Source organism: Leuresthes tenuis, unplaced genomic scaffold (genome assembly GCF_036924035.1).
Source record: "Leuresthes tenuis unplaced genomic scaffold, fLeuTen1.0.hap1 SCAF_73, whole genome shotgun sequence".
Lineage (NCBI taxonomy): Eukaryota > Metazoa > Chordata > Actinopteri > Atheriniformes > Atherinopsidae > Leuresthes > Leuresthes tenuis.
In genome coordinates, this window is record NW_027325427.1 from 75,483 (window position 1) to 98,228 (window position 22,746).

A 22,746-nucleotide genomic window follows, 5' to 3' on the forward strand; every position below is an offset into this window, starting at 1 on the left:
ATCGCTTCTCGGCCTTTTGGCTAAGATCAAGTGTAGTATCTGTTCTTATCAGTTAAATGTCTGATATGTCCTCTTTGCGAGCACTACATATTAAATGGATTTTTATCAATAGGAGTTGAAAAAGGAGCTTGCTCCGTTCACTCCAAGCATCGACCCGGTACTGCAGTGCCGCTGGGAATGGTGCGCTCTCTTCTGCTCTTGTGAAAAAGCAAACAGCGGTGCAGGATGGAAGTTTCAGGGAGCCTAAGATGAAACTTTCTTTTAATCTGCTGAGAAAAGAGAGTGAATGCGAAGCAGACTTTAACACGGCTCTGGGAGCGAGCCGAGTGCGGGCTAACCGGGACAATTGCTTGAAAGAAACGCGACACCGAATGAGCAGTCAGAACAAAGCCTCAATACGGTGTTCCCGTGTTGTTTGTGGCTGCCTTGTCTTTTGCACAGAGTAAAAGACAAGGCAGCCATCGAATAGGGCCCGATTGTTCCTACTTGGTCAGTCGAGGAGCAAGGGGGGGGAGCAAGCGTCTCAACCAAGCAAAGCTCACCATGGGGAAGGTGGCTATGCCAACTAGCCTGATGCCCTGCTCCCGCAGTGATGGATAATCGTACACTGGTTTCTCTTCATAATGTACAAGTCTTTCGCCTTTTACTAAAGACTTCCGTGGAGAGCAGCACTAATGAATTGTTTCTATTTTTGGCAGGCTTTACCTTTGCGGATGAAGCCCTTTCTGTCTGTGCAAAAGAAATCTTGTTACTGTGCAGAGTGACTTCTCTGAGTAGAGTCGCCTTACTTGTTGCGACTGTGCCGATGTTGCTTGAATGGTGCTCGCTGGAGCGTGCGGTAGTGTAAAGTTATACCATTTAAAAGGGTTGAAGAGTGCTCAGGGCAGCGGGTGGGCGGAGGTGCAAAGTGACACTATGGCCATCAAAAGAACACCGCTACAAGTGCGCATTGTGCCAGGAAGGGCCCTCGGACGTGAATCAGTGGACAGATATCGCTTCTCGGCCTTTTGGCTAAGATCAAGTGTAGTATCTGTACTTATCAGTTTAATATGTGATATGTCTATGCGAGGACTACATATTAAATGGATTTTTATCAATAGGAGTTTAAAAAGGAGCTTGCTCCGTTCACTCCAAGCATCGACCCGGTACTGCAGTGCCGCTGGGAATGGTGCGCTCTCCTCTGCTCTTGTGAAAAAGCAAACAGCGGTGCAGGATGGAAGTTTCTTTTAATCTGCTGAGAAAAGAGAGTGAATGCGAAGCAGACTTTAACACGGCTCTGGGAGCGAGCCGAGTGCGGGCTAACCAGGAGAATTGCTTGAAAGAAACGCGACACCGAATGAGCGGTCAGAACAAAGCCTCAATACGGTGTTCCTGTGGTGTTTTTATAAAATGCGGTGTAAAAAAAGGTGTGAATGCCCCATAGAAAACTAAAAGGTGAATCGGAAGTGTTCGGCTGCAAGAAGGTGTGAATGTCCGACTATATTTGGTGAAAAGCAGGTGAAGCAAGGTCTGAATGCCCAACCTTACATCATCAAAAGCGAGATCAGAGGTTTTTGGCTGCAAGAAGGCCATAGTTTGCCAAAAGCGGGTAAGGTGCGAATGATCGGCTAAATATCAACAAAAGTGGGGGCGGAGGTCTTCGGATGCAGGTGGGAATATCCCACCATACAAGTATGGTGGAGAGGAAGCTGTGAATGGCCGACCATAGTTTGCAAAAAGCGGGTGAGAAAAGTTGCGAATGTCCAACCATACATGATCAAAACAGGGAGCGGAGGTGTTTGGCTGCGACAAGGTGTGAATGTCCACCCATAATTAATGAAAAGCGGGCAACAAGTAGGTTCGAATGCCCAACCATACATCAACAAAAGCAGGAGTGGATGTGTTTGGCTACAAGAAGGTTTGAATGTCCGAGCATAGTTTGTAAAAAGCGGGTAAGAAAAGGTGCGAATGCCCGAAAAAGTATGATCAAAAGAGGGAGTGGAGGTTTTCGGCTACAAGAAGGTTTGAATGTACGACCATAGTTTGTAAAAAGCGGGTAAGAAAAGGTGCGAATGCCCGAACATACACCATCAAAAGAGGGAGCGGAGGTGTTCCGCTGAAAGACGGTGTGAATTTCCGACCATAGTTGGTAAAAAGCGGGTAAGAAAAGGTTCGAATGCCCGAATATATACCATCAAAAGCGGAAGCGGAGGTGTTCCGCTGTAAGACGGTGTGAATGTCCAACAATAGTTGGTAAAAAGCGGGTAAGAAAAGGTTAAAATACCCGACTGTACACAATCAATAGCGGGAGCAGAGTTGTTCGGCTACAAGAAGGTGTGAAAGTCCGACCATGGTTTGTAAAAAGCGGGTAAGAAAAGGTGCGAATGCCCGACAATGTATGATCAAAAGAGGGAGTGGAGGTTTTCGGCTGCAAGAAGGTCTGAATGTCCAACCATAATTTGTAAAAACCGGGGAAGAAAAGGCTCGAAAGCCCGACTATACACCATCAAAAGTGGGAGCGGAGGTGTTCAGCTTCAAGACGGTCTGAATGTCCATCAATAATTGCTAGAAAACATGAAAGAAAATTTTCGAATATCAAACTGCACATGATCATAAGCAGGAGAGGAGGTGTTCAGCTGCAAGAAGGTGTGAATGTCTACCCATAATTACTGAAAAATGGGTAAGAAAAGGTGCGAATGCCTAACCATACATCATCAAAAGAGGGAGCGGAGGTGTTCCGCTGTAAGACGGTGTGAATGTCCGACCATAGATGGTAAAAAGCGGGTAAGAAAAGGTTAAATTACCCGACTGCACACAATCAAAAGAGGGAGCGGAGTTGTTCAGCTAAGAGAAGGTGTGAAAGTCCGACCTTGGTTTGTAAAAAGCGGGTAAGAAAAGGTTCGTATGCCCGAATATACACCATCAAAAGCGGAAGCGGAGGTGTTCGGCTGCAAGATATTGTGAACGTCCGACCAAAGTTTGTAAAAAGCAGTTAAGAAAAGGTTCGAATATCTAACCAAACATAAGAATGAGTCTTTTCCGCTGTAGAATGCCCGACTATAGACCATCAAATGCGGGAGCGGAGGTGTTCGGCTCTGAGTAGGTGTGAATGTCCGACCATAATTGCTGAAGAATGTGTTAGAAAAGGTAAGAATGCTGGACCATACATCATCAAAAGCGGTAGAGGTGGTGTTCGGCTGCAAAAAGGTGTGACTGTTCGACTAAAGTTTGTAAAAAGTGGGTAAGACAAGGTGCGAATGCCTGACAATGTATGATCAAAAGCGGGAGCGGAGGTGTTCAGCTGCAAGAAGGTCTACATGTCCATCAATAATTGCTAGAAAACATGAAAGAAACTTTTCGAAAATCAAACCGCACATGATCATAAGTGGGATAGGAGGTGTTCAGCTGCAAGGTGTGAATGTCCACCCATAATTCCTGAAAAATGGGCAAAAAAAAGGTGTGAATGCCCAACCATACATCATCAAAAGCAGGAGTGGAAGTGTTCGGCTACCAGAAGGTGTGAACGTCCAACCAAAATATGTAAAAAGAAGTTAAGAAAAGGTTCGAATATCCAACCAAACATAATCAAAAGCGGGAGCAGAGCTGTTCGACTGCAAGTAGGTGTGAATGTCAGATCATAATTTGCAAAAAGCTGATGAGAAAGGGTGAGAATGCCCGACTATACATCATCAAATGCGGGAGCGGAGTTGTTCGGCTGTAAGTAGGTGTGAATCTCCAACCATAATTGCTGAAAAATGTGTTAGAAAAGGTAAAAATGCCGGTCCATACATCATCAAAAGCGAGAGAGGTTGTGTTCGGCTGCAAGTAGGTGTGAATGTCCAGCCATAATTACTCACAAACGGGTAAGAAAAGGTAGTATTGCCAGACCATATATGATCAAAACAGGGAGCGGAGGTGGTTCAGCTGCAAGAAGGTTTGAATGTCCGACTAAAGTTCAAATATATTAAAGAAAGCGGGAGGAGAGGTCTTCGGATGAGAGTGGTTGAAAATTTCCGACCATAATGTATAAAATGCGGTGAAAAAAAGGTGTGATAGAACACTAAAAGGTGGAGCGGAAGTGTTCGGCTGCAAGAAGGTGTGAATGTCCGACTATATTTGGTGAAAAGCAGGTGAAGCAAGGTCTGAATGCCCAACCTTACATCATCAAAAGCGAGATCAGAGGTGTTTGGCTGCAAGAAGGCCATAGTTTGCCAAAAGCGGGTAAGGTGCGAATGTCCGACTAAATATCAACAAAATTTGGGGCAGAGGTCTTCGGATGCAAGTGGGTGTGAATATCCAACCATACAAGTATGGTGGAGAGGAAGCTGTGAATAGCCGACCATAGTTTGGAAAAAGCGGGTAAGAAAAGGTTTGAATGCCCGAACATACACCATCAAAAGAGGGAGCGGAGGTGTTCCGCTGTACGAAGGTGTGAATGTCCGACCATAGTTGGTAAAAAGCGGGTAAGAAAAGGTTAAAATACCCGACTGTACACAATCAATAGCGGGAGCGGATGTGTTCGGCTACAAGAAGGTGTGAAAGTCCGACCATGGTTTGTAAAAAGCGGGTAAGAAAAGGTGCGAATGTCCGACAATGTATGATCAAAAGAGAGAGCGGAGGTTTTCGGATACAAGAAGGTTTGAATGTCCCACCATAGTTTGTAAAAAGCGGGTAAGAAAAAGTTCGAATGCCCGACTATACACCATCAAAAGCGGGAGCAGAGGTGTTCCGCTGTAAGACGGTGTGAATGTCCGACCATAGTTGGTAAAAAGCGGGTAAGAAAAGGTTAAAATATCCGACTGTACACAATCAATTGCGGGAGCGGAGTTGTTCGGCTACAAGAAGGTGTGAAAGTCCGACCATGGTTTGTAAAAACCGGGAAGAAAAGGCTCGAAAGCCCGACTATACACCATCAAAAAGAAGGTTTAAATGTCCATCAATAATTGCTTTAAAACAAGAAAGTCAATTTTCGAATATCAAACCGTACATGATCATAAGCGGGAGAGGAGGTGTTCCGCTGTAAGACGGTGTGAATGTCCGATCATAGTTGGTAAAAAGCGGGTAAGAAAAAGTTAAAATACCCGACTGTACACAATCAAAAGAGGGAGCGGAGTTGTTCAGCTAAGAGAAGGTGTGAAAGTCCAACCATGGTTTGTAAAAAGCGGGTAAGAAAAGGTTTGTATGCCCGAATATACACTATCAAAACCGGAAGCGTAGGTGTTCGGCTGCAAGAAGGTGTGAACGTCCGACCAAAGTTTGTAAAAAAGCAGTTAAGAAAAGGTTCGAATACTGCAAGTAGGTGTGAATGTCAGAGAATAATTTGCAAAAAGCTGATGAGAAAGGGTGAGAAATCCCGAGTTGTTCGGCTGTGAGTAGGTGTGATTCTCCAACCATAATTGCTGAAAAATGTGTTAGAAAAGGTAAGAATGCCGGTCCATACATCATCAAAAGCGGGAGAGGTGGTGTTCGGCTGCAAGTAGGTGTGAATGTCCATTAATAATTGCTTTAAAACATGAAAGAAAATTTTCGAATATCAAACCTTACATGATCATTAGCGGGAGAGGAGGTGTTCAGCTGCAAGAAGGTATGAAAGTCCAACCATGGTTTGTAAAAAGCGGGTAAGAGAAGGTTCGAATACCCGAATATATACCATCAAAAGCGGAAGCGGGGGTGTTCGGCTGCAAGAAGGTGTGAACGTCCGACCAAAGTTTGTAAAAAGCAGTTAAGAAAAGGTTTGAATATCCAACCGAACATAATCAAAAGCGGGAGCAGAGCTGTTCGACTGCAAGTAGGTGTGAATGTCAGATCATAATTGCTGAAAAATGTGATAGAAAAGACTAGAATGCCGGACAATACATCATCAAAAGCGGGAGAGGTGGTTTTTCGGCTGCAAGTAGGTGTGAATGTCCAGCCATATTTACTCACAAACGGGGGAAGAAAAGGTAGTATTTCCAGACCACACATGATCAAAACAGGGAATGGAGGTGGTTCAGCTGCAAGGTGTGAATGTCTGACTAAAGTTTGTAAAAACCGTGTAAGACAAGGGGCGAATGCCCGACAATGTATGATCAAAAGAGGGAGCGGAGGTTTTCGGCTGCAAGGTCTGAATGTCCAACCATAATTTGTAAAAATCGGGGAAGAAAAGGCTCGAAAGCCCGACTATACACCATCAAAAGCGGGAGCAGAGGTGTTCAGGTGCAAGAAAGTCTGAATGTCCGACCAATAATTACTGAAAAATGGGTAAGAAAAGGTGCGAATGCCAAATCATACATCATCAAAAGCAGGAGCGGATGTGTTCGGCTACAAGAAGGTTTGAATGTCCAACCATAGTAAGTAATAGGTGGGTAAGAAAAGGCTCGAATGCCCGACTATACACCATCAAAAGCGGAAGCGGAGGTTTTCGGCTGCAAGACGGTGTGAACGTCCGACCAAAGTTTGTAAAAAGCATTAAGAAAATGTTCGAATATCCAACCAAACATAATCAAAAGCGGGAGCAGAGCTGTTCGACTACAAGTAGGTGTGAATATCAGATCATAATTTGCAAAAAGCTGATGAGAAAGGGTGAGAATGCCCGACTATACACTATCAAATGTGGGAGCGGAGGTGTTCGTCTGTGAGTAGGTGTGAATGTCCGACCATAATTGCTGAAAAATGTGTTAGAAAAGGTAAGAATGCCGGACCATATATCATCAAAAGCGGGAGAGGTTGTGTTCAGCTGCAAGAAGGTTTGAACGTCCGACTAAAGTTTGTAAAAAGCGGGTAAGACAAGGTGTGAATGCCCGACAATGTATGATCAAAAGAGGAGCGGAGGTTTTCGGCTGCAAGAAGGTCTGAATGTCCACCCATAATTACTGAAAAATGGGTAAGAAAAGGTGCGAAAGCCCAACCGCACATGATCATAAGTGGATGAGAAGGTGTTCGACTGCAAGTAGGTGTGAATGTAAGATCATAATTTGTAAAAAGCGGGTAAGAAAAGGTAAGAATGCCCAACCATAAATTATCAAAAGCGGCAGCAGAGTTTCGGCTGGTATTTATCAATGTCTAGATAGATTTCAACAAAAAACAACGTTGTACTTTAAAGTAAAAGAAAGTGCAAATCAAAAGTTTTAGGAATCCGAGAATAAGCTTATTTTCTGCACGATTTCGGATTTTATGTATAAAATGAATTTCTTCACGCAAACTAAGTTAACACTGCTTTGTCCTTCATATGTACCCATTTCTACATATATTTCAAGCATAAACTTCCTCATATTACCCTGAATGAGAAAGAGCCACACTTGTGATTAAGCCATACCTCCCTTTTGAGGAGTTCTGCATGATTTGGGATTTTATCTATAAAATTAATTCCTTCACTCAAACTATGTTAAAACGGCTTTTACCTTCATATTTATCAATGTCTCGATAGATTTAAACAAAAAAACAACGTTGTACTTTGCAATAAAAGAAAGAGCAAATCAAAAGTTTTAGGAATCCGAGAATAAGCTTATTTTCATGAGGTTCTGCACGATTTCGGATTTTATGTATAAAATGAATTCATTCACTCAAACCAAGTTAAAAGTGCTTTTTCCTTCATATTTATCAATGTCTAGATCGACTTCAACAAAGAACAACATTGTATTTTGCAGTAGAAGAAAGAGCAACACTGAAGGATCAGGAATCCGAGAATAAGCTTATTTTCTTATGGGCAAGTGGGAACTGCTTTGTCCTTCATATTTATCAATGTGTAGATGGATTTCAACTTCTTCTACTGCAAAGTCCAATGTTTTTCTTTGTTGAAGTCGATCTAGACATTGATGAATATGGAAGGACAAAGCAGTTTTAACTTGGTTTGAGCAAAGCAATTCATTTAATAGCAAAATCCGAAATCGTGCAGAACTCATGAAAGCAGGCTTATACTCGGATTCCTGAAACTTTAGATTTGCTCTTTCTTTTACTGCAAAGTACAACGTTGTTTTCTTGTTTAAATATTTCTAGACATGGTAAATATGAAGGACAAATCAGTTTTAACATAGTTTGAGTGAAGTAATGCATTTTATAAGCAAAATCCCATATCATGCAGAACTCACGAAAAGCTTTTTCTGGCTTTTCACTGCTTTTTACAAACTTTGGTCGGACGTTCACACCTTCTTGCATCCGAACACCTCCGCTTCCGGTTTTGATAGTGTATATTCGGGCATACGAACCTTTTCTTACCCGCTTTTTACAAACCATAGTCGGACTTTCACACCTTCTCTTAGCTGAACAACTCCGCTCCCTCTTTTGATTGTGTACAGTCGGGTATTTTAACCTTTTCTTACCCGCTTTTTACAAACTATGATCGGACATTCACACCGTCTTACAGCGGAACACCTCCGCTACCTCTTTTGATGGTGTATGTTCGGGCATTCGAACCTTTTCTTACCCGCTTTTTAAAACCAGGGTCGGACTTTCACACCTTTTAGTAGCCGAACAACTCCGCTCCCGCTATTGATTGTGTACAGTCGTGTATTTTAACCTTTTCTTACCCGCTTTTTACCAACTATGGTCGGACATTCACACCTTCTTACAGCGGAACACCTCCGCTCTCTGTTTTGATCATGTATGGTCTGACAATACTACCTTTTCTTACCCATTTGTGAGTAATTATGGCTGGACATTCACACCTACTTGCAGCCGAACACCACCTCTCCCGCTTTTGATGATGTATGGACCGGCATTCTTACCTTTTCTAACACATTTTTCAGCAATTATGGTTGGAGATTCACACCTACTCACAGCCGAACACCTCCGCTCCCGCATTTGATGGTGTATATTCGGGCATACGAACCTGTTCTTACCCGCTTTTTACAAACCATGGTCGGACTTTCACACCCTCTTGTAGCTGAACAACTCCGCTCCCTCTTTTGATTGTGTACAGTCGGGCATACAAACCTGTTCTTACCCGCTTTTTACAAACTATGGTCGGACATTCAAACACATCCACTCCTGCTTTTGATGATGTATGGTTGGGCATTCGCACCTTTTCTTACCCATTTTTCAGTAATTATGGGTGGATATTCACACCTTCTTGCAGCGGAACACCTCCTCTCCCGCTTATGATTATGTGCGGTTTGATATTCGAAAATTTTCTTTCATGTTTTATAGCAATTATTGATGTACATTCATACCTTCTTGAAGCCGAACACATCCACTCCTGCTTTTGATGATGTATGGTTGGGCATTCGAACCTACTTGTTGCCCGTTTTTCATTAATTATGGGTGGACATTCACACCTTGTCGCAGCCAAACACCTCCGCTCCCTGTTTTGATCATGTATGTTTTGACATTCGCACCTTTTCTCACCTGCTTTTTACTATTGTCGGCCAATCACAGCTTCCTCTCCACCATACTTGTATGGTAGGAAATTCTCACCCACTCTCATCCGAAGACCTCTCCTCCCGCTTTTGTTAATATTTAGTCGGGCATTCGAACCTTTTCTTACCCACTTTTTACAAATTATGGTCGAACATTCACACCTACTTGCAGCTGAATACTTCCGCTCCACCTTTTAGTGATGTATGGTTGGCATTTGCACCTTTTGTTACCCTCTTTTTATACTGATTGCTGAAGATTAAGTTGTTCTTTCTCAAACTACAATTTTTTTTTAATTGTTGAAACTTGATTTGAAGTGGATAAATAAGGAGGACAAACAGTTTTAAGTCACGCTGATAGAAGAAATTAATTTTATAGCAAAATCTGTATTTCGTCATAAGTCGAGAGATGCTTATTGCTGAAGAAGTTCTTTCTCATTCTACAAAGTACAACGTTGTTTATCGTTGAAACTTGATTAGACATGAATAAATATGAAGGACAAAGCAGTCTTAACTTGGTTTGAGTTAATTAATTCGTTTTATAGGAGAATCCGAATTCGTGCTTATTTTCGGATTCCTGAAGAATGAGTCTGGTTCTTTCTCATAATACAAAGTTTGTTGTTTATTGTTGAAACTTCATCAGAAGTGAAGAAATAAATGAATGCCTATCAACAAATGTGGGATCTAAACTCTAGTGCTTCCTCTAAAATAATTTCCTTTCTCAATTTAGAAATGTGTGTGTGTAAGTCACAACACCCGTGACACCAAAACGGCTTTCTTTTCTCTCTTTTCTCTACACTCTGCACTATGAGCACACACACCAAATCAGAAAGGCTTTTTTCTCTCTTTTCTAGATTATGGACTGTGGGGACACAAAACCGCTCTCTCTTTTTTTTTTTGATTGTGTGCCAGGGCGTTGTCTCACGTATTAGATTATGCTTAAGATACGAATGGGTTTATCAGTCACATCAGAATCCATACATACTGATCCTCCCGTGATAAAATGGTCGGATCTTATCAAACACACTTTGTTTCTTGTGACAATCAAGTCAGCGAAACAGCGTATACACGTCAAGACACTGAATCAAGTTTGCCACAAGAACTCATAAGTTTGGCAGTATTGCTCTGCCGTCAGCAATCATACACCCATTTTATTTTCGTGAGACGTGCAGGCACCTGTTCATCTACTGTTCTATCACTATGAATTAGTTTATCTATTATCAATAAGGATACTTCTACAACTACTATCAAAGTATGTCCGGACTTCTTATGTTGTCAGTTGCTATATATGAATAAGTGGGTTGCTACTGAAAAGCATTAAGCATGTCACACAGCCCAAACATATAACATTTCAGGACACACCACACAGTTAACAACCACAGTGAAGTGTCAAAGCCCAAACATTCAACAGGACACTTACACAACACATTCAAATCAAACAGTCAGACAACATACAAGAACATATACCCCAGCCGGCATTGCTCCCTGCCTATTTTCCTACAGCTCACTATGTGTGCGCACACCTTTATTCACAAACTCTTCAACTTATACTCTTTTACCGAAGCTGCTACAGCTCGATTGGCCGAATACCCTTAGATCCTATTTCGGTGAATTTGACATCTGCCTTACATGTAACAGATTAGCGGTTTAGCAGTTTTAATTTAGTTTGAGTGAAGGAATTCATTTTATAGCAAAATCCGAAATCGTGAAGCACTCATGAAAGTAAGCTTATTCTCGGATTCCTGAAACTTTAGATTTGCTCTTTCTTTTACTGCAAAGTACAACGTTGTTTTTTTTGTTTAAATCTTTCTAGACATGGTAAATATGAACGACAAAGCAGTTTTAACATAGTTTGAGTGAAGGAATTCATTTTATAGATAAAATCCCAAGAGTCTGCAGAGAAAAGAGAGTGAATGCGAAGTAGACTTTAACACGGCTATGGGAGCGAGCCGAGTGTCGGCTAACCGGGAGAATTGCTTGAAAAAAACGCGACACCGAATGAGCGGTCAGAACAAAGCCTCAATACGGGATTCTCGTGGTGTTTTTGTTGCTGCCTTGTCTTTTGCAAAGAGTAAAAGACAAGGCAGCCATCGAATAGGGCCCGATTGTTCCTACTTGGTTAGCCGAGGAGAAAGGGGGGGGGGGGGGGGGGGGGGAGCGTCTCAACCAAGCAAAGCTCACCATGGGGAAGGTGGCTATACCAACTAGCCTGATGCCCTGCTCCCGCAGTGACGGATAATCGTACTCTGGTTTCTCTTCATAACATACAAGTCTTTCGCCTTTTACTAAAGACTTCCGTGGAGAGCAGCACTAATGAGTTGTTTCTATTATTGGCAGGCTTTACCTTTGCGGATGAAGCCCTTTCTGTCTGTGCAAAAGAAATCTTGCTACTTTGCAGAGTGACTTGTCTGAGTAGAGTCGCCTTACTTGTTGCGACTGTGCCGATGTTCGAAGCTGGAGTGCAAAGTTGTTGCTTGAATGGTGCTTGCTGGAGCATGCGGGAGTGCAAAGTTATACCATTTAAAAGGGCTGAAGAGTGCTCAGTGCAGCGGGTGGGCGGAGGTGCAACGTGACACTCTGGCCACCTATGGCCATAAAAAGAACACTGCTACAAGTGCGCATTGTGCCAGCAAGGGCCCTCGGACCTGCAACAGTGGACAGTTATCGCTTCTCGGCCTTTTGGCTAAGATCAAGTGTAGTATCTGTTCTTATCAGTTTAATATGTCCTCTATACGAGGACAACATATAAAATGGATTTTTAAGAATAGGAGTTGAAAAAGAAGCTTGCTCCGTTCACTCCAAGCCTCGACCCGGTACTGCAGTGCCGCTGGGAACGGTGCGCTCTCCTCTGCTCTTGTGAAAAAGCAAACAGCGGTGCAGGATGGAAGTTTCAGGGAGCCCAAGATGAAACTTTCTTTTAATCTGCTGAGAAAAGAGAGTGAATGCGAAGTGGACTTTAACACGGCTCTGGGAGCGAGCCGAGTGCGGGCTAACCGGGAGAATTGCTTGAAAGAAACGCGACACCGAATGAGTGGTCAGAACAAAGCCTCAATACGGTGTTCCCGTGGTGTTTGTGGCTGCCTTGTCTTTTGCACAGAGTAAAAGACAAGGCAGCCATCGAATAGATTGTTTCTACTTGGTCAGCCGAGGAGCAGGGGGGGGGGGGGGGGCAAGCGTCTCAACCAAGCAAAGCTCACCAAGTAGGAACAATCGGGCCCTTTTCGATGGCTGCAACACCTGAAAGAGATATTGATGCGAGACCCGATCAAATGCTTTTTCAAAGTCTAAATTTAAGATGACAAGCCGGGTGTTTCTGTCTCTAGCGTAATCAATGATGTCTCGAATCAGTACGAGGCTGTCGGTGAGTTGTCTCCCTGAGATGGCACAAGCTTGGTCTGGGTGAATTACCTCCTCTAAAACAGAGGACATCCGTGTCGCTAAAACCTTGCTAAAAAGTTTACAGTCAAAGTGTGATGGGCCTCCAATTCTTTAGGTCAGTCTTATCATTTTTTTTATAAAGTAGAGTCACTATTCCCACTCTAAAACTGTCAGGCAGTCGGTCGAGTTTTTCAAAATCTTTAAAAACATCTAAAATGTCTGATGATAAAAGGTCCCAATAGGTCAGATAGAATTCTGCAGGAAGCCCGTCTAAACCCGGAGCTCGACTTCTCTTAAAACCTGTTCGGCATTTTTTTAACTCTAAAGCAGTAAAATTCTGTGTCAAGTGTGCATTCTCTTTTACGGTTTTGTCAACGAATTTTAAGATTTCTGCCGATGTTTCCAAGTGCACTGGTTTCTCTTTGTACATGTTACTATAAAAGGTATGTACAGTTTCAATCATCTCTTGTGTGGATTTTGTTAAAAACCCATCTTCTCTTTTTAGATTTTGAATACACTCCTTTTTATTTATAACTTTCTTTCTTTTTCACCTTCCTCAATTTCCTGCTCCCTGCTTCTTACAAAAATTCCTTTACTCTTTATTTCTGCTAAAACTGACATTTCCTTTTTGACATCTTTGATTTCTTCTTTAAAGTCTATGCCACACTGATTTAGTTTAAAGTAGCGCTGTAAGCGTTTATGTAGTCCCATCATACATCTATTCTCTTTCCTTTTTTTACGTTTACCTTGCTGTTTAAAAAAAGTCTGGGTCGTTTCCTTCACCATTTCCCACCATTGTGCATGTGTTTCGTAGAGGTCTTGAAGGGTCTGCCACTCTTTATAACATTCCCTGTACTGACTGACTATGATTTCATCCTCCAACAGGGAACAGTTGAGTTTCCACAGACCACTTCCTACCGTCACACCAGAAGGGGGTGAAAGGGTGCAGGAGAGCATAAGGTGGTCTGAAAAGAAAACAGGGGTTAATCTAACATCAGTGGGTGGGCAATCTCTAGTAAAGAAATAATCAATGCGAGAGGCTCTGGTGCCATCATGACTAAACCAGGTGAAGCCCTCCTCTCTGGGATGCATGGTTTTAAAACAGTCAGTAAGCTTAAAATCCCTGCATATGCCCTGAAGTAAAATCGAAGTCTTATCCACTTTAAAATCTACCCCTGCTCTTTTTCTATCTTTCCTGCTCAAGATACAGTTAAAATCCCCTCCTACAACTAAAGGTACTTGCCCTAGCATGTAAAGCTGTATATCTTCTAAAAGGTCATACCTTTCATTTTTTCCATTGAAACCATAAATATTTAAGAGGTTAAAGTCTTGCCCCATAAAATTCAAGTGTGCTAAAAGTGCCCGTCCGTCTCTCACCACTGTGCTACCTTTCACCAGAACATGCGGATTTTTAATTAGAATGGCCAAACCATCATTTTTATTTTGATTTGAGCCACTCCATATCGATAAATGGGGCCACATTTCCTCCCATTGTCTATGGTTTTTTAAAAAAGGTAGTCCACATTCTTGTATTAAAAACACATGTGATTTTATGGAGTCTAAGAAGGATAAAATACTCTGGGCTCTTGTCTTTGATTTCACACTTCTCACATTTAGTGTTGAGAAGGTGAGAACCATTAAAAGCATAAAGGAAAGTAGGTATGTCATTTTCGTTTTTCTAAGTTATCAAAACAAATTACACACAGGTTATTTCTTGGGAAACTAGCTCTTCCTTCATTTCTTTAGGTGAAAAGTGAGTAGGGTGATCTATATTTCCTTTTCGGACTCTCGGTGTTGGCCTCTGACGCAATGTTGCATTTAACTTTGAGTCCCTGGGGGTTGATTGCAGAGCTGAAGTTAAAAAGGAGACCTCATTTGGTAAGTCGGAGGGGAAGACTCTAGGTTCTTCCACTGAAGAACTTCTTTGTCAGGCATTCGCACCTTGTCTTACCCACTTTTTACAAACTTTAGTGCAAAGTCTGCAAGGTTGCTAAAAGACTAGAATGCCAGACAATACATCATCAAAAGCGGGAGAAGTGGTTTTTCGGCTGCAAGTAGGTGTGAATGTCCAGCCATAATTACTCACAAACGGGTAAGAAAAGGTACTATTGCCAGACCATATATGATCAAAACAGGGAGCGGAGGTGGTTCAGCTGCAAGAAGGTTTGAATGTCCGACTAAAGTTCAAATATATTAACAAAAGCGGGAGGAGAGGTCTTCGGATGAGAGTGGTTGAAAATTTCCAACCATAATGTATAAAATGCGGTGAAAAAAAGGTGTGATAGAACACTAAAAGGTGGAGCGGAAGTGTTCGGCTGCAAGAAGGTGTGAATGTCCGACTATATTTGGTGAAAAGCAGGTGAAGCAAGGTCTGAATGCCCAACCTTACATCATCAAAAGCGAGATCAGAGGTGTTTGGCTGCAAGAAGGCCATAGTTTGCCAAAAGCGGGTAAGGTGCGAATGACCGACTAAATATCAACAAAAGTGGTGGTGAGAGAAGGTGCGAATGTCAAACCATACATAATCAAAACAGGGAGCGGAGGTGTTGTGCTGTAAGAAGGTGTGAATGTCCAACCATAGTTGGTAAAAAGCGGGTAAGAAAAGGTTAAAATACCCGACTGTACACAATCAATAGCGGGAGCGGAGTTGTTCGGCTACTAAAAGGTGCGAATGCCCGACAATGTATGATCAAAAGAGGGAGTGGAGGTTTTCGGCTGCAAGAAGGTCTGAATGTCCAACCATAATTTGTAAAAACCGGGGAAGAAAAGGCTCGAAAGCCCGACTATACACCATCAAAAGTGGGAGCGGAGGTGTTCAGCTGCAAGACGGTCTGAATGTCCATCAATAATTGCTAGAAAACATGAAAGAAAATTTTCGAATATCAAACTGCACATGATCATAAGCGGGAGAGGAGGTGTTCAGCTGCAAGAAGGTGTGAATGTCTACCCATAATTACTGAAAAATGGGTAAGAAAAGGTGCGAATGCCTAACCATACATCATCAAAAGAGGGAGCGGAGGTGTTCCGCTGTAACACGGTGTGAATGTCCGACCATAGATGGTAAAAAGCGGGTAAGAAAAGGTTAAATTACCCGACTGTACACAATCAAAAGAGGGAGCGGAGTTGTTCAGCTAAGAGAAGGTGTGAAAGTCCGACCTTGGTTTGTAAAAAGCGGGTAAGAAAAGGTTCGTATGCCCGAATATACACCATCAAAAGCGGAAGCGGAGGTGTTCGGCTGCGAGATATTGTGAACGTCCGACCAAAGTTTGTAAAAAGCAGTTAAGAAAAGGTTCGAATATCTAACCAAACATAATCAAAAGCGGGAGCAGAGCTGTTCGACTGGAAGTAGGTGTGAATGTCAGATCATAATTTGCAAAAAGCTGATGAGAAAGGGTGAGAATGCCCGACTATACACCATCAAATGCGGTAGCGGAGTTGTTCGGCTGTGAGTAGGTGTGAATCTCCAACCATAATTGCTGAAAAATGTGTTAGAAAAGGTAAAAATGCCGGTCCATACATAATCAAAATCGGGAGAGGTGGTGTTCAGCTGCAAGAAGGTCTAAATGTCCATCAATAATTGCTAGAAAACATGAAAGAAAATTTTCGAAAATCAAACCACACATGATCATAAGTGGGAGAGGAGGTGTTCAGCTGCAAGAAGGTGTGAATGTCCACCCATAATATCTGAAAAATGGGTAAAAAAAAGGTGCGAATGCCCAACCATACATCATCAAAAGCAGGAGTGCATGTGTTCGGCTACAAGAAGGTGTGAACGTCCAACCAAAGTTTGTAAAAAGCAGTTAAGAAAAGGTTCGAATATCCAACCATACATAATCAAAAGCGGGAGCAGAGCTGTTCGACTGCAAGTAGGTGTGAATGTCAGATCATAATTTGCAAAAAGCTGATGAGAAAGGGTGAGAATGCCCGACTATACACCATCAAATGCGGTAGCAGAGTTGTTCGGCTGTGAGTAGGTGTGAATCTCCGACCATAATTGCTGAAAAATGTGTTAGAAAAGGTAAGAATGCCGGTCCATACATCATCAAAAGCGAGAGAGGTTGTGTTCGGCTGCAAGTAGGTGTGAATGTCCAGCCATAATTACTCACAAACGGGTAAGAAAAGGTAGTATTGCCAGACCATATATGATCAAAACAGGGAGCGGAGGTGGTTCAGCTGCAAGAAGGTTTGAATGTCCGACTAAAGTTCAAATATATTAACAAAAGCGGGAGGAGAGGTCTTCGGATGAGAGTGGTTGAAAATTTCAAACCATAATGTATAAAATGCGGTGAAAAAAAGGTGTGATAGAACACTAAAAGGTGGAGCGGAAGTGTTCGGCTGCAAGAAGGTGTGAATGTCCGACTATATTTGGTGAAAAGCAGGTGAAGCAAGGTCTGAATGCCCAACCTTACATCATCAAAAGCGAGATCAGAGGTGTTTGGCTGCAAGAAGGCCATAGTTTGCCAAAAGCGGGTAAGGTGCGAATGTCCGACTAAATATCAACAAAATTTGGGGCGGAGGTCTTCGGATGCAAGTGGGGGTGAATGTCCGACTATATTTGGTGAAAAGCAGGTGAAGCAAGGTCTGAATGCCCAACCTTACATCATCAAAAGCGAGATCAGAGGTGTTTGGCTGCAAGAAGGCCATAGTTTGCCAAAAGCGGGTAAGGTGCGAATGACCGACTAAATATCAACAAAAGTGGGGGCGGAGGTCTTCGGATGCAAGTGGGTGTGAATATCCCACCATCCAAGTATGGTGGAGAGGAAGCTTTGAATGGCCGACCATAGTAAAAGGCGGGTGAGAGAAGGTGCGAATGCCTAACCATACATCATCAAAAGAGGGAGCGGAGGTGTTCCGCTGTAACACGGTGTGAATGTCCGACCATAGATGGTAAAAAGCGGGTAAGAAAAGGTTAAATTACCCGACTGTACACAATCAAAAGAGGGAGCGGAGTTGTTCAGCTAAGAGAAGGTGTGAAAGTCCGACCTTGGTTTGTAAAAAGCGGGTAAGAAAAGGTTCGTATGCCCGAATATACACCATCAAAAGCGGAAGCGGAGGTGTTCGGCTGCGAGATATTGTGAACGTCCGACCAAAGTTTGTAAAAAGCAGTTAAGAAAAGGTTCGAATATCTAACCAAACATAATCAAAAGCGGGAGCAGAGCTGTTCGACTGGAAGTAGGTGTGAATGTCAGATCATAATTTGCAAAAAGCTGATGAGAAAGGGTGAGAATGCCCGACTATACACCATCAAATGCGGTAGCGGAGTTGTTCGGCTGTGAGTAGGTGTGAATCTCCAACCATAATTGCTGAAAAATGTGTTAGAAAAGGTAAAAATGCCGGTCCATACATAATCAAAATCGGGAGAGGTGGTGTTCAGCTGCAAGAAGGTCTAAATGTCCATCAATAATTGCTAGAAAACATGAAAGAAAATTTTCGAAAATCAAACCACACATGATCATAAGTGGGAGAGGAGGTGTTCAGCTGCAAGAAGGTGTGAATGTCCACCCATAATATCTGAAAAATGGGTAAAAAAAAGGTGCGAATGCCCAACCATACATCATCAAAAGCAGGAGTGCATGTGTTCGGCTACAAGAAGGTGTGAACGTCCAACCAAAGTTTGTAAAAAGCAGTTAAGAGAAGGTTCGAATATCCAACCATACATAATCAAAAGCGGGAGCAGAGCTGTTCGACTGCAAGTAGGTGTGAATGTCAGATCATAATTTGCAAAAAGCTGATGAGAAAGGGTGAGAATGCCCGACTATACACCATCAAATGCGGTAGCAAAGTTGTTCGGCTGTGAGTAGGTGTGAATCTCCGACCATAATTGCTGAAAAATGTGTTAGAAAAGGTAAGAATGCCGGTCCATACATCATCAAAAGCGAGAGAGGTTGTGTTCGGCTGCAAGTAGGTGTGAATGTCCAGCCATAATTACTCACAAACGGGTAAGAAAAGGTAGTATTGCCAGACCATATATGATCAAAACAGGGAGCGGAGGTGGTTCAGCTGCAAGAAGGTTTGAATGTCCGACTAAAGTTCAAATATATTAACAAAAGCGGGAGGAGAGGTCTTCGGATGAGAGTGGTTGAAAATTTCAAACCATAATGTATAAAATGCGGTGAAAAAAAGGTGTGATAGAACACTAAAAGGTGGAGCGGAAGTGTTCGGCTGCAAGAAGGTGTGAATGTCCGACTATATTTGGTGAAAAGCAGGTGAAGCAAGGTCTGAATGCCCAACCTTACATCATCAAAAGCGAGATCAGAGGTGTTTGGCTGCAAGAAGGCCATAGTTTGCCAAAAGCGGGTAAGGTGCGAATGTCCGACTAAATATCAACAAAATTTGGGGCGGAGGTCTTCGGATGCAAGTGGGGGTGAATGTCCGACTATATTTGGTGAAAAGCAGGTGAAGCAAGGTCTGAATGCCCAACCTTACATCATCAAAAGCGAGATCAGAGGTGTTTGGCTGCAAGAAGGCCATAGTTTGCCAAAAGCGGGTAAGGTGCGAATGACCGACTAAATATCAACAAAAGTGGGGGCGGAGGTCTTCGGATGCAAGTGGGTGTGAATATCCCACCATCCAAGTATGGTGGAGAGGAAGCTGTGAATGGCCGACCATAGTAAAAGGCGGGTGAGAGAAGGTGCGAATGTCAAACCATACATAATCAAAAAAGGGAGCGGAGGTGTTCTGCTGTAAGAAGTTGTGAATGTCCAACCATAGTTGGTAAAAAGCGAGTAAGAAAAGGTTAAAATACCTGACTGTACACAATCAATAGCGGGAGCGGAGTTGTTCGGCTACTAAAAGGTGTGAAAGTCCGACCATGGTTTGTAAAAAGCGGGTAAGAAAAGGTGCGAATGCCCGACAATGTATGATCAAAAGAGGGAGTGGAGGTTTTCGGCTGCAAGAAGGTCTGAATGTCCAACCATAATTTGTAAAAACCGGGGAAGAAAAGGCTCGAAAGCCCGACTATACACCATCAAAAGTGGGAGCGGAGGTGTTCAACTGCAAGACGGTCTGAATGTCCATCAATAATTGCTAGAAAACATGAAAGAAAATTTTCGAATATCAAACTGCACATGATCATAAGCGGGAGAGGAGGTGTTCAGTTGCAAGAAGGTGTGAATGTCTACCCATAATTACTGAAAAATGGGTAAGAAAAGGTGCGAATGCCTAACCATACATCATCAAAAGAGGGAGCGGAGGTGTTCCGCTGTAAGACGGTGTGAATGTCCGACCATAGATGGTAAAAAGCGGGTAAGAAAAGGTTAAATTACCCGACTGTACACAATCAAAAGAGGGAGCGGAGTTGTTCAGCTAAGAGAAGGTGTGAAAGTCCGACCTTGGTTTGTAAAAAGCGGGTAAGAAAAGGTTCGTATGCCCGAATATACACCATCAAAAGCGGAAGCGGAGGTGTTCGGCTGCAAGATATTGTGAACGTCCGACCAAAGTTTGTAAAAAGCAGTTAAGAAAAGGTTCGAATATCTAACTAAACATAATCAAAAGCGGGAGCAGAACTGTTCGACTGGAAGTAGGTGTGAATGTCAGATCATAATTTGCAAAAAAGCTGATGAGAAAGGGTGAGAATGCCCGACTATACACCATCAAATGCGGTAGCGGAGTTGTTCGGCTGTGAGTAGGTCTGAATCTCCAACCATAATTGCTGAAAAATGTGTTAGAAAAGGTAAAAGTGCCGGTCCATACATCATCAAAATCGGGAGAGGTGGTGTTCAGCTGCAAGAAGGTCTAAATGTCCATCAATAATTGCTAGAAAACATGAAAGAAAATTTTCGAAAATCAAACCACACATGATCATAAGTGGGAGAGGAGGTGTTCAGCTGCAAGAAGGTGTGAATGTCCACCCATAATACCTGAAAAATGGGTAAAAAAAAGGTGCGAATGCCCAACCATACATCATCAAAAGCAGGAGTGCATCTGTTCGGCTACAAGAAGGTGTGAACGTCCAACCAAAGTTTGTAAAAAGCAGTTAAGAAAAGGTTCGAATATCCAACCATACATAATCAAAAGCGGGAGCAGAGCTGTTCGACTGCAAGTAGGTGTGAATGTCAGATCATAATTTGCAAAAAGCTGATGAGAAAGGGTGAGAATGCCCGACTATACACCATCAAATGCGGTAGCGGAGTTGTTCGGCTGTGAGTAGGTGTGAATCTCCAACCATAATTGCTGAAAAATGTGTTAGAAAAGGTAAAAATGCCGGTCCATACATCATCAAAAGCGGGAGAGGTTGTGTTCGGCTGCAAGAAAGTGTGAATGTCCAGCCATAATTACTCACAAACGGGTAAGAAAAGGTACTATTGCCAGACCATATATGATCAAAACAGGGAGCGGAGGTGGTTCAGCTGCAAGAAGGTTTGAATGTCCGACTAAAGTTTGTAAAAAGCGGGTAAGACAAGGTTCGAATGCTCGACAATGTATGATCAAAAGAGGAGCGGAGGTTTTCGGCTGCAAGAAGGTCTGAATGTCCACCCATAATTACTGAAAAATGGGTAAGAAAAGGTGCGAAAGCCCAACCGCACATGATCATAAGTGGATGAGAAGGTGTTCGACTGCAAGTAGGTGTGAATGTAAGATCATAATTTGTAAAAAGCGGGTAAGAAAAGGTAAGAATGCCCAACCATAAATTATCAAAAGCGGCAGCAGAGTTTCGGCTGGTATTTATCAATGTCTAGATAGATTTCAACAAAAAACAACGTTGTACTTTGCAGTAAAAGAAAGTGCAAATCAAAAGTTTTAGGAATCCGAGAATAAGCTTATTTTCATGAGTTCTGCACGATTTCGGATTTTATGTATAAAATGAATTTCTTCACGCAAACTAAGTTAACACTGCTTTGTCCTTCATATGTACCCATTTTTACATATATTTCAAGCATAAACTTCCTCATACTACCCTGAATGAGAAAGAGCCACACTTGTGATTAAGCCATACGCCCCTTTTGAGGAGTTCTGCATGGTTTGGGATTTTATCTATAAAATTAATTCCTTCACTCAAACTATGTTAAAACAGCTTTTACCTTCATATTTATCAATGTCTCGATAGATTTAAACAAAAAAACAACGTTGTACTTTGCAATAAAAGAAAGAGCAAATCAAAAGTTTTAGGAATCCGAGAATAAGCTTATTTTCATGAGTTCTGCACGATTTCGGACTTTATGTATAAAATGAATTCATTCACTCAAACCAAGTTAAAACTGCTTTTTCCTTCATATTTATCAATGTCTAGATCGACTTCAACAAAGAACAACATTGTATTTTGCAGTAGAAGAAAGAGCAAAACTGAAGGATCAGGAATCCGAGAATAAGCTTCTTTTCATACGTTCTGCATGATTTGGGATTTTATGTATAAAATGAATTCCTTCACTCAAACTAAGTTAACACTGCTTTGTCCTTCATATGTACCCATTTCTACATATATTTCAAGCATAAACTTCCTCATACTACCCTGAATGAGAAAGAGCCACACTTGTGATTAAGCCATACGCCCCTTTTGAGGAGTTCTGCATGATTTGGGATTTTATCTATAAAATCAATTCCTTCACTCAAACTATGTTAAAACGGCTTTTACCTTCATATTTATCAATGTCTCGATAGATTTAAACAAAAAAACAACGTTGTACTTTGCAGTAAAAGAAAGAGCCAATCAAAAGTTTTAGGAATCCGAGAATAAGCTTATTTTCATGAGTTCTGCACGATTTCGGATTTTATGTATAAAATGAATTCATTCACTCAAACCAAGTTAAAACTGCTTTTTCATTCATATTTATCAATGTCTAGATCGACTTCAACAAAGAACAACATTGTATTTTGCAGTAGAAGAAAGAGCAAAACTGAAGGATCAGGAATCCGAGAATAAGCTTATTTTCTTATGGGCAAGTGGGAACTGCTTTGTCCTTCATATTTATCAATGTGTAGATGGATTTCAACTTCTTCTACTGCAAAGTCCAATGTTTTTCTTTTTTGAAGTCGATCTAGACATTGATGAATATGGAAGGACAAAGCAGTTTTAACTTGGTTTGAGCAAAGCAATTCATTTTATAGCAAAATCCGAAATCGT

At 42.1% G+C, this 22,746-nt stretch overlaps 5 non-coding genes across 5 annotated transcripts; all 5 read left to right on the top strand.

Moving 5' to 3' along the window:
- On the top strand, positions 1–191 carry LOC140286096 (U2 spliceosomal RNA). The gene has a single exon (XR_011910988.1). It is a non-coding gene; the product is annotated as a U2 spliceosomal RNA (small nuclear RNA).
- A 411-nt stretch (positions 192–602) lies between these two features.
- Positions 603–716, top strand: LOC140286124 (U5 spliceosomal RNA). The gene has a single exon (XR_011911012.1). It is a non-coding gene; the product is annotated as a U5 spliceosomal RNA (small nuclear RNA).
- Positions 717–991: 275 nt separating this feature from the next.
- LOC140286108 (U2 spliceosomal RNA) lies at positions 992–1,179 on the top strand. Its single transcript, XR_011910998.1, has one exon. It is a non-coding gene; the product is annotated as a U2 spliceosomal RNA (small nuclear RNA).
- A 10,370-nt stretch (positions 1,180–11,549) lies between these two features.
- LOC140286119 (U5 spliceosomal RNA) lies at positions 11,550–11,662 on the top strand. The gene has a single exon (XR_011911008.1). It is a non-coding gene; the product is annotated as a U5 spliceosomal RNA (small nuclear RNA).
- A 309-nt stretch (positions 11,663–11,971) lies between these two features.
- LOC140286105 (U2 spliceosomal RNA) lies at positions 11,972–12,155 on the top strand. Its single transcript, XR_011910996.1, has one exon. It is a non-coding gene; the product is annotated as a U2 spliceosomal RNA (small nuclear RNA).
- Positions 12,156–22,746: the final 10,591 nt, after the last annotated feature.